The sequence below is a fragment of the Polypterus senegalus genome, chromosome 6 (assembly GCF_016835505.1).
Source record: "Polypterus senegalus isolate Bchr_013 chromosome 6, ASM1683550v1, whole genome shotgun sequence".
NCBI lineage: Eukaryota > Metazoa > Chordata > Cladistia > Polypteriformes > Polypteridae > Polypterus > Polypterus senegalus.
In genome coordinates this window covers 4,458,230-4,473,231 of record NC_053159.1, presented here as the reverse complement: position 1 = coordinate 4,473,231, position 15,002 = coordinate 4,458,230, and the positions used below count along the sequence as shown (strand labels likewise).

General features: G+C 41.5%; 1 protein-coding gene across 1 annotated transcript in view; it reads right to left on the bottom strand.

The window, feature by feature from the left end:
* plekhm3 (pleckstrin homology domain containing, family M, member 3) overlaps window positions 1-15,002 on the bottom strand; it is a 149,430-nt gene that overhangs the window by 25,651 nt on the left and 108,777 nt on the right. The window contains exon 10 of the mRNA XM_039755304.1: window positions 7,680-7,802. The gene's annotated coding sequence lies outside the window, so the exon portion shown is untranslated. The remainder of the gene's footprint in view (window positions 1-7,679; window positions 7,803-15,002) is intronic.

Below are 15,002 nucleotides of genomic sequence, written 5' to 3'. Positions count from 1 at the left end.
AAGCCAGCTATGATTCTTAGCGCGATGAGAAAAGTCGCAAAATCAACTAGAATGTTCAAGCAAATTGTAGAAAAAAATCCGATCTAAACCCGTGAAGTATAGTTCTCTCATTGGCTAGATAAGCAGATGTAAGATACGCCCAGAGGCTGGCGCAAATAACTCGGTACCGCAAGCGAACTCTGATACTTAGCGCGATGAGAGAAGTCGCAAAATCAACCTGAATGTTCAAGTAAATCAGAGAAGAAAAAAAAAAAAACAATCTAAATTCGTTATAGTTCTCTTTTGAAAAGCGGACAGACAGACGGACTTGATTTATTTTACATTTTCAGTCTATCGTGTCTGTATTGTTCATGCGTGCTTTAACAGTCTATAGTGTCTTCATTATTTCTATCTTCTTTGACAGTCTATCGTGTCTTTTCTTTTTATGTCTGCTTTCACCGTATATCCTGTCTTGGTGCCTTCCCGGCCCACGATTCGTTGCTGTTTCCTTACTTGTGCCTTCCGATCGGCGGCCAGTGAAGAGAGTGGCCGAGTCCCACCGGGGAGCCCCCCACAGTCACCCTGTCTTACAGTATTAAAGCAGAACATCCCGTGTATAAAAGGCGAATATAATCACCACTACATAAGAGACGCTAACTGCCTGCCAGGGCACATACGGTTCATAGTGCAGACCTGTTGGACGCCCAGCCGCGCTCCGGACTTGCACAACCGGTTATATCTAAATAAAGTAATCCAACGGTGTTATTTGCCTTTCTGCGGAAATCTGCAATTAGATTTATCAAAGCGCACAAAGGCGTTTTCAACTACCCGAACAGATTATACGCGGATGAAAATGGAGACAAACGCATCGGCTTTCAGGTGCTGCTTGATGTCATCAAAACGTCACACGCTGCCTAAACTGAAACGGGGCCACAAAACACGAAGGACACCTCAGAAGTAGCACCGTGCGGGGCCTGAGGACATCAAGTGCCGCTGCCCACCTTCTACACAATTCTAAATATCAACGGGACGACGGTGGTGCTTTTTTAATTTTCTGCTTTCTTGACCCCAAACCCCCCCCCCCCACACACACACACACACCCTTAAACTGGGGTCCTCAAAAATTCCAGAAATCTGATTGAGCTGCACTCTTGTTCAGCCGAGGACAGGCAGCCATAAGAATTCCATATGTCATGTATCACTGACCACGTATACTCATTTAATACAACAACCTTTAGAGAAATCAAATTTATACAACACGCTCCCTGGGACCCAGTGGGCAAGACAATGGAAAATCTGTTTATATAGCGCCTCACGTATCAAGACAATGGAAAGTCTGTTTATATAGCGCCTCACGTATCTGACTGTCGATCTATCTAAGGATGCCTTTGACATTTGCAGGACCAGCACCTTTCATATCTGTCTGACCAGTTTATACAGGGTTAGGGTGATGTATTATATTACAACTTTAATATTTATTATATAGTGCTCTATACATCTGTCTCTTTATGTTATATAGCACCTTACATGTATATCTGTTAAGGTCTTTCATATTCATTACATCATAATAATTTTCATTTCTCAAGCAGAGAGTCTTTCGCAGCTCCCATTGAGTACCTAGAGCAGTGTTTTTTAACCTTTTCGCTGGAGTGGAACCCTGCATGAATGGTTACCTTGCTCACAGATCCCTGTGCAATTATCCACCAGTATGTCCTATATCATTAGGACTTCTTCAGCGGAACCCTTGGCTAGCACTCACGGAACCCCGGATGAAAAACAATGACCTGGAGTATCGATGAATCCATTTTATGGTACCTTATCTGTCACCTTTCATATCTACTATATAGTGCCTTATATATATATATACACATACACACAGTATCGGTTGCTCAACACCTTTCATACACACCTTCTTATCTATTATATAATGTGTTTCCTATCTATTATGTAGTGCCTTTCATATCAAACACAGAGCCTTTCACATGTCTGTCTTAAACTGCTTCTCATCTCTGCTTCTACTTTGTAGTATCTTATGCATGACAGAGTGCCTTTTACATCCATCATTTTATGTTATATTTATTATATAATGCTTTCACGTTATCTAAGTTTTATAACACCTTTAACACGGATCCACTGCACAGTGCATTTTATGTGCATGTAGGTACAGTATCTCTCTGTTATATAATATATAGTGCCTTTCAGATCTATCTTTGTATCTTTCAGTGTGTTTTATAGGTATGTCGGTATATATGTAGTATCTACTTGTGTTATATAGTGTCTTTCAGATCTGTCTGTCACTTTATATGTACGTAGGTGTTTGTAGTATCTATCTATTATATATTGCCTTTAAGATCTAACTTTTAGTGCATGTATTTATGTATGCATAGTATTTATTTTTAGGACCTTTTTCTTATTTGTCCCATACAGTGCATTTCATGTGTATGTTGGCACATGTTGTATCTATTATATAGTGCCTTTCAGATCTCTCACATGATGCATTTCATGTGTATGTAGGCACATGCAGAATCTATTATATAGTGCCTTTCAGATCTCTCTGTCTCCTTATATTATATATTTATTTATTATATAATGCCTTTCATAGGTATCTATGTTTTGTAGCACTTACCTTTGACATTGATCTTTAAATCCTAAAGTGCAGTTCATATGCATGTACAGTACATGCAGTATCTGTTATATAGCGCCTTTCAGATCGATCTGTCTGTCTGCTTCATATAGCAGCATGCCTGTGCAGATCCATTTCATCTTAGGGCATCCCCAGGAATTCAATGGCTGCATGAATCAGTCATGGAGGGTGACGCTCCACCCTGGTGACGTTCTCAAGCCCTAACTCAGTGTGTCTGTCGATGGACAGTGTGTATATTTGGCCTGTGGTTCAGTTCTGGTTCTCTTGCCTGTGCACTTCACCTCCTTGGTGTTTTCTCGGTGCACCTGCGGCCCCTCGGCCAGACAGACGCTCCGCTCGAGACCCTCATAGAAGGGCTGGTCTCCTCCTACTTCGAACGAGTCAGTGAGGCCGCAGCTAATGGTTGCTGTCACACCGGCGGTGGGTACAAAGGTCGTGCTCATGTATTTATAGCTGGCTACAGCACTTCTATGACATGTTCAACATGGAGATTAGAAAGGCCTGACCACAATTACAAGCTGATTTGGGTAAACACGACGACACATTCCACGGAGGCTGATCGACACTCGACTCGCCTTGCAGGCGCGGGCGTTTACACCTTAGTGGTCTGCCTCTCAGTAGAAACGTGCAAACTCACCAACCTGGAGTGGACATAAACACCTTTCATTATCACCCAACAACTGCTTAGCGTAGTCGGTAAGACCCCGGAGTGGAAAGCATTCAAAGTCCACTGCGGACCACCCGTCTAACCTCCGCCGTGCTGGGGGGGGGCTCATCTGCCAGTGCTGACAATGTGGAAGTTTAGAAACCCGCAAAGTGAAAGGCGCTACAAAGAGCGACGACAGCCCACCCGGACTACCGATAAGTGGGTAACTGGCCATGGGAGGAACGTGGGGCTGAATTCACGATCCATTTGAAGCAAACTAAATAAATGTATACGGTGTAACGCCGTCCATACTGAAAAACATAAGAAAATAGAAATTATTTTACAAAAGCAAACACACTTCAGTGAATAAAGGTGCAAATAAAATTTCCGCACTGAATAAGTACTGTAGAAATATAAAAATAATTTTACTTTGCCTCCAAAATAAACACACTTTTATTTATAATCGTACAGATAAATCCAGAATACATTTACACGCATACTGATAGAATATGCAAATAATTTCACGTTCCTTTACAAACACCCTTTAGTTTATAAATGTAAAACTAATTTTATACAGTGTCTTTCTATAGCGCCCAAAAATGGTAGAAATATGAAAGGAGGTTTACTAGACAAGCGCATTTTATTTGATAATTGTGCCCACGGATGTATAGAGTGGCTTTCTGTGCTGCATATGTGATGTGGGGGCGTGAAGAACAATTTAGAAACGGACAAACACACACACATACATATATATATATATATATATATATACAGGTGGACCTGCTCTCATCTGTGAAGAGCACAGGGCAGGGCGCCCACCAGTGGTGGACCTGCCAGTTCTGATATTCTATGGTAAATGCCAATCGAGCTCCACGGTGCCCACTAGAGGACATACTCAGGCCATCAGGCCACCCTCGTGAAGTCTGTTTCTGATTGTTTGGTCAGAGACATTCACACCAGTGGCCTGCCTGCCTGTTGGAGGTCATATTGTAGGCTCTGGCAGTGCCCATCCCATTCCTCGTTGCCCAAAGGAGCAGATAGCGGTGGGTATTGCTGATGGGTTAAGGACCTTCTACGAGGGGCCCTGCCCAGCTCTCCTAGAGTCACTGCATGTCTCCTGGAATCTTCTCCATGCCCTTGAAACTGTGCTGGGAGACGCGGCAAACCTTCTGGTGAGGGCACGTGGCGTTGATGTGCCATCCTGGAGAAGCTGGACTACCTGTGCCACCTCTGTAGGGTCCAGGTATGGCCTCATGCTACCAGTAGTGACGCTGACCGTAGCCAAATGCAAAACGAGTGACAAAACAGATGAGGAGGGAAAAAATGTCAGTGGCCCCCCACCACCTGTTAACCCATTCATTCCTGTTTGGGGGGTCGTCTCTCATTGTGGCCCCCCCAGTGCACCAAAGCGGCTGACACTGATGAACGAGCCCCTCTGCTACTTCACTGACAGATCAACTGCCCACAAGTGTCACTGACTTGACGTTAGACTCGGATTACAAAGTGTGTAGTTTATATTGATATTTTTATATATTAGTTGTGCCTTTACGCACTGTAGACAGGTTGGAATATTCACACACTTTTACTTTCCCTTCCATTTCAGGCAGACAAACTGTAATTCATTTTATAAACATACAAATTAACTTGTAAAGGGCATCCCCATAGTGAGCACATCTTGTAGGAAAATGGAGATAATTTCACAATACGTTACAAGAAACACACTTTAAAATCTGTAAATACGTACATATAGCGCCTTTCTCCAAATGGAGACATACTGGTGAAATACACAGTCTTATAAAGTTAACACACTTCAGTTTATAAATGTAAAAATAACTTCATTCTGAGCCTTTCCAGCGTTGACACGTATTGTAGAAATATGGAAGAAGTTTTACTAAACCTTAAAACAAGTGCACCCTATTTAATAAAAGTGCCTTTCTATTGTGGTCACATACTGCATGTGCCAATAAATATAGCGCCTTTCCATACTGGCCACTTATTGTAAGAATAGCTGGAGGTAACTACCAACATGTAAGTAACTGTATCTTTAAAACAAACATTTGGTTTTCTAAATCGGCATCCAAAGATGCTGCACTTGTGAGCCGAATACGTATTGTAGGAATCTGAAAATAATCTTATTATACCTTCACAGTTAACCCACTTTACAAACGTACAGATATTTATAGTGCCTTTCTACACTGAGCACGTAGTGTGAACAATTAAAATAATACTGTCATTTATTTAAAATAAATACACTTCAATTTAGCAATGTTAAAATAATTGTATATAGTGCCTTACAGATCAGATACATACAGTAAATCCAGAAAGTATTCCCAGCGCTTCATCACTTTTTCCACATTTTGTTACGTTACAGCCTTATTCCAATCATATTTTTCCTCAGAATTCTACACACAACACCCCATAATGACAACATGAAAAAAAGTTTACTTGAGATTTTTGCAAATTTATTAAAACTATAAAAATGGTGAAAGCACATGTACATAAGTATTCCCAGCCTTTGCCATGAAGCTCCAAATTGAGCTCAGGTCCATCCTGTTTCTCCTGATCATCCTTGAGATGTTTAATTGGAGTCCACCTGTGGTCAATTCAGTTGACTGGACATGATTTGAAAGGCACACACCTGTCTATAGAAGGTCCCACAGTTGACAGTTCATGTCAGAGCACAAACCAAGCATGAAGTCAAAGGAATTGTCTGTGGACCTCAAAGACTGGATTGTCTCGAGGCACAAATCTGGGGAAGGTTACAGAAAAATTTCTGCTGCTTTGAAGGTCCCAATGAGCACAGTGGCCTCCATCATCCGTAAGTGGAAGAAGTTCAAAACCACCAGGACTCTTCCTAGAGCTGGCTGGCCATCTAAACTGAGCGATCAGGGGAGAGGGGCTTAGTCAGGGAGGTGAACAAGAACTTGATGGTCACTCTGTCAGAGCTCCAGAGGTCCTCTGTGGAGAGAGGAGAACCTTCCAGAAGGACAACCATCTCTGCAGCAATCCACCAATCAGGCCTGTATGGTAGAGTGGCCAGACGGAAGTCACTCCTTAGTAAAAGGCACATGGCAGCCCACCTGGAGTTTGTCAAAAGGCACCTGAAGGACTCTCAGACCATGAGAAACAAAATTCTCTGGTCTGATGAGACAAAGATTGAACTCTTTGGTGTGAATGCAAGGCGTCACGTTTGGAGGAAACCAGGAACTGCTCATCACCAGGCCAATACCATCTCTACAGTGAAGCATGGTGGTGGCAGCATCAGGAACTGGGAGACTAGTCAGGATAAAGGGAAAGATGACTGCAGCAATGTACAGAGACATCCTGGATGAAAACCTGCTCCAGAGCGCTCTTGACCTCAGACTGGGGCGACGGTTCATCTTTCAGCAGGACAACGACCCTAAGCACACAGCCAAGATATCAAAGGAGTGGCTTCAGGACAACTCTGTGAATGTCCTTGAGTGGCCAGACTTGAATCTGATTGAACATCTCTGAGGAGATCTTAAAATGGCTGTGCACCGACGCTTCCCATCCAACCTGATGGAGCTTGAGAGGTGCTGCAAAGAGGAATGGGCGAGACTGGCCAAGGATAGGTGTGCCAAGCTTGTGGCATCACATTCAAAAAGACTTGAGGCTGGAATTACTGCCAAAGGTGCATCGACAAAGTATTGAGCAAAGGCTGAGAATACTTATGGACATGGGATTTCTCAGTTTTTTTATTTTTAATAAATTTGCAAAAACTTCAAGTAAACTTTTTTCTGTTGTCATTATGGGGTGTTGTGTGTAGAATTCTGAGGGAAAAAATAAATTGAATCCATTTTGGAATAAGGCTGTAACATAAACTGTGGAAAAGGTGATGAAGCGCTGGGAATACTTTCCGGATGCACTGTATTTTACAAATACAAAGTTGTTGTCCTGTACCTTTAACACAAGCACAATTTTAGAAATGTGAACTTATATAGTGCCTTCCCCTACTGTAGCAATATGGCTATAATCTTTTGTTGTTTTTTTGTTCTTTATTTTGCCTTATACAATTTCTCGTGTTAGTTTTCGCATACCCCTTGGGGTCAGAGCGCAGGGTCAGCCATTGTACAGAGAGCACCCCTGGAGCGACTGAAGGTTGAGGGTCTTGCTCAAGGGCCCAGCAGAGTAGGATCTCTTTTGGCAGTGACGGGGATTCGAACCGGCAACCTTACCGTGAATCTTGGTATATTTTAAAGCTTTATCTTATAAATGTACAGTATATCCTCACTTTCCCAGGTGACCTCCCCATCAGAGTGGTCTTTATGAACACATGGCTATGTCACTATAATTATATATATATATATATATATATATATATATATATATATATATATATATATATTTACACATATTTATGTTTTTTAAACAATTTGTACATTGACTTACTCAGGGTCATACGGTGACAAGACTTGAATTGGTGACCTGGTGACGTCCAGTCCAGCTCCTTGCCCACCCTCTGTGGTCCGTTTGTTTCTGACCGAGTGACTTCATCTGCCAGGCCTGAGAATGCTGGAAGTGGAGAAAGAGGGGGACATGAAGAAAAAGAAAAAAGAGGGGCAAACTCCGAGCTGATGAAGGGACAGATGTGCAGCGCTACAAGAACCTGCTTGACGTGATAAGGCTGCTGCTGCGGCGGCCCTTTTCAGTCGAGGTGTTCTCCACAAGCGCTTTATTAAAGGACTACCGACATGATGTGGACACCCACATGGTGCCTGCCCACCGCGGCACTTTGACCACACTCAACAGATTTGTAACAGTGGCCGCCTGAAGCCTTTGCACGGCCTGCTGGAATGTGTTCAGTTTTCTTTTTTTTTTTTTTCGCCTTTTCCTCGGAGGGCCTCCTGTACAATAAAGCCGCTTTTGAGTGTGGGCTTCGACCTGGCCGGCTGGCCCTACATGTCCTTACAGGTGTCTGGATAAAGCCTTTTATTTTCAGCCTCATTCATATATCTGTGGTGCTTGAAAGAAAAAAGGCACCCGCGTTTGCACAAAGGAATATGATGTCATGCCTTCATTTTGGCATGCAGGGCTGCTTCTGCTCGCTCTGAGCTCGGCTCCAGTGGTCTTTCTGGACGGATGGCTTTTCTTTTTCTTTTCTCATTCCCTGCTCTGCATCAACCGCCCCCCCCAGTCAACATCATTCCGCCTATTATTAACTTCTCCTTGTCCTACCTCCTGTTCGACAAATAAGCGTGTCACTTACAAATGTCTTCAGCTGGAGCTGGACCTGAGCGTCCAGGGTGGGGACCTCCGCGGCATAAATAAACATTTCCTGTGTAACAAGAAGGCAGAGAAAGTCAAAGGCAGCCACTGCGCACTTTACAGACACCCAAGGAATGGACAGGAGGGGACACTGGGGGGGCTAGTGGGGGGCCAAAGGAGACAGAGGAGGAACCAGAAGATAGACAGACTGAAAAGACGCTATATAATCAATAGATTTTTAATAAAAAAATTCTTTATTCAGTCAAACAACACCACAAAAACAATACTGAATATTATAAAGAACACTGCATTCCTAACAATATGAACATACATATACACACATAGACATACGGTACATACATACGTAGATACATATACAGAAACATTTCTGATGTCTTCAGCTGAATTCCATTCAACCAAACATTGAACCACACAGAAAAAATCAAACATCACAGCTTTCCACACGTACATTACAAAATCACAGCTAGATAGATAGATAGATAGATAGATAGATAGATAGATAGATAGATAGATAGATAGATAGATAGATAGATAGATAGATAGATGTGAAAGGCACTATATAATAGATAGATAGATAGATAGATAGATAGATAGATAGATAGATCTGTGGTGGGTTGGCACCCTGCCCGGGATTGGTTTTTGCCTTGTGCCCTGTGTTGGCTGGGATTGGCTCCAGCAGACCCCCATGACCCTGTGTTTGGATTCAGCATGTTGGAAAATGGATAGATAGATAGATAGATTTTTTTCCAAGAGAGACATTCTGCCTTTAAGAGAAGCTCAATAAATACAGTGGTGTGAAAAACTATTTGCCCCCTTCCTGATTTCTTATTCTTTTGCATGTTTGTCACACAAAATGTTTCTGATCATCAAACACATTTAACCATTAGTCAAATATAACACAAGTAAACACAAAATGCAGTTTTAAATGATGGTTTTATTATTTAGGGAGAAAAAAATCTAAACCTACATGGCCCTGTGTGAAAAAGTAATTGCCCCCTGAACCTAATAACTGGTTGGGCCACCCTTAGCAGCAATAACTGCAATCAAGTGTTTGTGATAACTTGCAATGAGTCTCTTACAGCGCTCTGGAGGAATTTTGGCCAACTCATCTTTGCATAATTGTTGTAATTCAGCTTTATTTGAGGGTTTTCTAGCATGAACCACCTTTTTAAGGTCATGCCATAGCATCTCAATTGGATTCAGGTCAGGACTTTGACAAGGCCACTCCAAAGTCTTCATTTTGTTTTTCTTCAGCCATTCAGAGGTGGATTTGCTGGTGTGTTTTGGGTCATTGTCCTGTTGCAGCACCCAAGATCGCTTCAGCTTGAGTTGACGAACAGATGGCCGGACATTCTCCTTCAGGATTTTTGGTAGACAGTAGAATTCATGGTTCCATCTATCACAGCAAGCCTTCCAGGTCCTGAAGCAGCAAAACAACCCCAGACCATCACACTACCACCACCATATTTTACTGTTGGTATGATGTTCTTTTTCTGAAATGCTGTGTTCCTTTTACACCAGATGTAACGGGACATTTGCCTTCCAAAAGTTCAACTTTTGTCTCATCAGTCCACAAGGTATTTTCCCAAAAGTCTTGGCAATCATTGAGATGTTTCTTAGCAAAATTGAGACGAGCCCTAATGTTCTTTTTGCTTAACAGTGGTTTGCGTCTTGGAAATCTGCCATGCAGGCCGTTTTTGCCCAGTCTCTCTTTATGGTGGAGTCGTGAACACTGACCTTAATTGAGGCAAGTGAGGCCTGCAGTTCTTTAGACGTTGTCCTGGGGTCTTTGTGACCTCTCGGATGAGTCGTCTCTGCTCTTGGGGTAATTTTGGTCGGCCGCCACTCCTGGGAAGGTTCACCACTGTTCCATGTTTTTGCCATTTGTGGATAATGGCTCTCACTGTGGTTCGCTGGAGTCCAAAGCTTTAGAAATGGCTTTATAACCTTTACCAGACTGATAGATCTCAATTACTTCTGTTCTCATTTGTTCCTGAATTTCTTTGGATCTTGGCATGATGTCTAGCTTTTGAGGTGCTTTTGGTCTACTTCTCTGTGTCAGGCAGCTCCTATTGAAGTGATTTCTTGATTGAAACAGGTGTGGCAGTAATCAGGAAATTGAACTCAGGTGTGATACACCACAGTTAGGTGATTTTTAACAAGGGGGCAATTACTTTTTCACACAGGGCCATGTAGGTTTGGATTTTTTTCTCCTAAATAATAAAACCATCATTTAAAAACTGCATTTTGTGTTTACTTGTGTTATATTTGACTAATGGTTAAATGTGTTTGATGATCAGAAACATTTTGTGTGACAAACATGCAAAATAAGAAGAAATCAGGAAGGGGGCAAATAGTTTTTCACACCACTGTATCCAAACGGACAACATCATCTTCCTCAAACTCACCCAAGAATCACAAAAAGAAGGAAACTTGTGACTCGGCTGGAGAAGGAGGGTTCAATGGAGCGGAGGCTGTTGGCGAAGGGCTGGGCAATTTGTAAATGGCAAGGGTAACGGCTGTTTGGATTGAGATTAACCTTTTGTCCCGCATTGTTCTGTAGACATGTCACTTGCACGCTTACAGACATTTAGGCCTTCTCCCGGGAGAAAAAATGCTTATTAGTTCGCCATTCTCTTTTCAGTCGGGTGGCACTAATGAAGCTGAACTGCACACAACGCTTAAGGCCGAGTGTTTAGTCAGAACCTTTTGGTCAAATGAAAGGTTAACTGCAGAGCTGTTAACTCCAAAACTGTGGGAGACGCTGCAGTGGAGTTTTTCCTAAACTAAAATAAGCTTTTAAGAAATAAGGAAATCAATATATAAGGTACACATCTATGAATTTTATATAAAAACTAATTGATTTTCAGGGCCCATTATTAAAAGGCTGACATATATGTCATAATAATGCTAACTTAATGGATTATAAATTCATTTATTAGTCCAATTAAAGGTTACCTGCTGAGCTGCTTTACAAACACACAGAGAGGAGCCACCTTGTTGGGTTTATCTTAATTCACAGCAAACTTTCCAAATTAAAAGAATAAATAAATAAATAAATAAAATTCCAGCTCTAAAGTTTAGTTAAAATAATCAAAATCTAATGAGGACAGGCTTGATTCTAATTAATAAAAAGAACTAATGAAGAATGAAACTGTGAGTTAACACGACCTCAGTATGCCAGATTGCACATCCTTTTTAATTTTCTATTGTCACCTGAACACATAATAAAGATTCATTCATATGATAAATCCAGACATGCCTCTGAAATGAAGGGATTGTGTTCAAAAAATACTTTAGTTGCCTCCCATTTTTATGCAATCGTTTTGTTCACCCACTGAATTAAAGCTGAAAGTCTGCACTTCAACTGCATCGGAGTTGTGTCATTTAAAATTCATTGTGGTGATGTAGAGAACCAAAATGAGAAAACAGTTGTCTCTGTCCAAATATTTAGGGACCTAACTGTATATGGTGTCCAACTCCAGTCCTGGAGGGCCGCAGTGGCTGCAGGTTTTCATTCTAACTCTTTTCCTAATCAGTGTGCAGTTTTCACTGCTAACTAACTCCTTTTTCCTTCATTTTAATAGCCCTGTTTTTAAGGATTCAGTCCTCTGAATTGATTTGTTTCTTCATTAAATAGAAATGAGACGTGAAACGAGCTGACAGACGACCAGCTAAACTGGGGCTTCAAACTCCAGCCACTTTCACTCCAACCAGTTTCTTAATGAGAAGCCAATTCTTGCTGTTCTTTAAAGTCCGCTATTGAATATCAGGACTTGTTGCTGCTCTCACTCTGCCACAGCAGGCTGTTGATTTTCGCTTTTTTCTAAGACCACCGTCAAGATGTTTTGTTGACCTGGGGAGACCAGCATGACCAAGACCTTCACCTTTCTTTATTTTCAGGTGAGCTGATCATGTGGTGGCTTGTTTTGTGTCTCCTTATTGTTTGGCTGCTAATTAAGGAAAAAGAAACAACTAAGGGGGTCCGAGTCATGTCAGCTATAACTGAGGCAAAACAAGTGAATCACCAGCAAAAACGGCTTACTGATGAAGAAGATGGTTAGAATGAAAATCTGCACCCACTGCGGCCCACCAGGACCAGAGTTGGACACCCCTGCATTAGACATTTACTTATTGTCTCCATATTGCTGCTAGTGTTCATTTTAATCAAGTTTAACATTTTACTGGCAATTTCCATTAGTGTGACAGTCTACTATTAAAGCTGAGAATTGGGAAAGGCACTATAAAATATTACAACTTATAACTGATAATAAATTCTGTTGTTATTCTGTCCACTTTTAATCTCTCTATTATCATAAAAAAAAATCCAGGGACGAGACGAGACTTTTTAGCCTGGGACGAAAAGAGACTTTTTCAGAGAGACACTTTCACGTCCCACGAGACAAGACTTTGTGCCAAGAGATTTAACCAGGCCCGGGGACAGAAATAAAAGACAAAGAGTAGATGACAAAGTAGAACATTGTAAAGAATTCAAAAACGTTGGCGCGATACACATGCAGAGCAGGTTAGAGATAATGAAAGCACGAAAATGCGAAAGTCTCAAAAAAATGATAGTAAAGATCGCATTAGCGCAAACAAACGGAAATTAATACTCAGTGAAATACTGAAATGGCGAAAAGAGATCAAACACAGTATATGGACATAGGTGATATGACAGAAGTATGTAAATATTGTTTGGCTTTAAACTTTAAGTTGCAGACTTGTAGATCATCTAATTTGTGTTGCCATCAAGGAAAAGTAGTGTTTCTTCCCAATGAAGAGGCGTATCCGTGAGAAGTAAAAGATTTGTTCCACATACATTAGTGGCAGAGACGTGAAGTGGCTGGCGCATCGCGTAGGCCGTGGGGGTTGGCGAGTGAAGAGAGCAGCGGGCGAAACCCCTTAGTAATTTAATAACATATTTAATAAATTCAAGGAAAAAGTTTCTGTCTTATTGATACGCATTATAAACTGGAATACTATACATATTATTTATTCACCAAATTGAATCAAATGCTGTTTATTCCTGTTCAGTTCTGAGACATCAATCCACCAGTCACAGACGGGTAACTTGGCTAGTGAGTAATAAATCAACATCATAATATTAACAATCGTTACCATCGACTTCTGACCCCAAAGGTACAGACGCGTGTTAGTTGTCTCTCATCTGCTGCACTCACTCACCGTTACCGACTACTTCTTCCTACCCAGTGAGTCAGTATTGCTAGACGGCCAACTCTAAGAAGAGTCCTGGGACCTCATGTATAAACGGTGCGTACGCACAAAAATGTTGCGTACAAACGTTTCCACGCTCAAATTGCAATGTATAAAACCTAAACTTGTCGTAAAGCCCCGCACATTTCCACAGTAGCTCGTACCCTGGCGTATGCAGGTTCTGTGCTTGGTTTTGCAGACTGGCGGCACCCAGCGTCAAAGCAGTGCTACTGTTCCTGTGTGGTTACCCTTTCTTTTTTAGATCCATACCCGACGCGGCTTTATAAATACACTGAAATTAACCGCATATTCTTTATTACTTTAAGGCATCTGATTGTAATTAACCTGTAACAATATATTGATCCAGAGAATGATCAAACTATTCCAAATATCACAGTTGCTTTAGAGTTGTTACTCTCACTGCACCTTCTTCTTCTTCTTCATTCAGCTGCTCCCATTAGGGGTTGCCACAGCGGATCATCTTTTTCCATATTCCTCTAACTGCACCACTCGGAGTATTTATATCACTGTATCTGAGTGGGGAATCACAGGAGTACAGCAGCTGATCGGAAAGGGAATTATCGATATACAGCATCAAGCATACGCTGCCTCAGCCATGCACACAGTCTATCTGAACTGCTCTCATACAACAAACGCTTCAGAGCCTTTCCTGTACGGACCTCGTGGTTCAGAAACAGTTTCATCCCAAGAACTCTAAACGCACTCAATCAGTCCATCAAATGCTCCTTGTAAAACTGTTAGTATTTATAAGTACAATCACCTCACTTAAGATACAGTTATAATATTACACAACCTGAGCCACTTTCTAAAGTGCATATTTACATATGATGACAATATCATTTTTAAGATGAAATGCAGCAAAATGTGTTATATTGTTATATTATATTATACAGATAAAACTTTAACTACACGGTGCCGGAGCGCTAGCAAGCCTCTGGCGCTCCGTTCACATATTGTTCCTGCCTCACGCTGTATTCTTTCTGGTGCTGATGCGACACTGGAAGGATAGATGGATAGAATAATTAAACACGTACTATGAAGATAATTCGATGTTCCATAAATGTTTTGAAGAATCAGCGTTCTAAGTTTACAGATGGCTTAACATCAATTACAGAGCTGATTGTGTGGCGATTGGGTATTTGAAGAAAGAAAAGGAAGGACAGGAATTGGAGGTCAGTACATTTAAAAGAGACAGCACTGCTACAGTAAAGTATTTCATCGAAGATCGCGCACAGCGCAGCGAGCATCTTG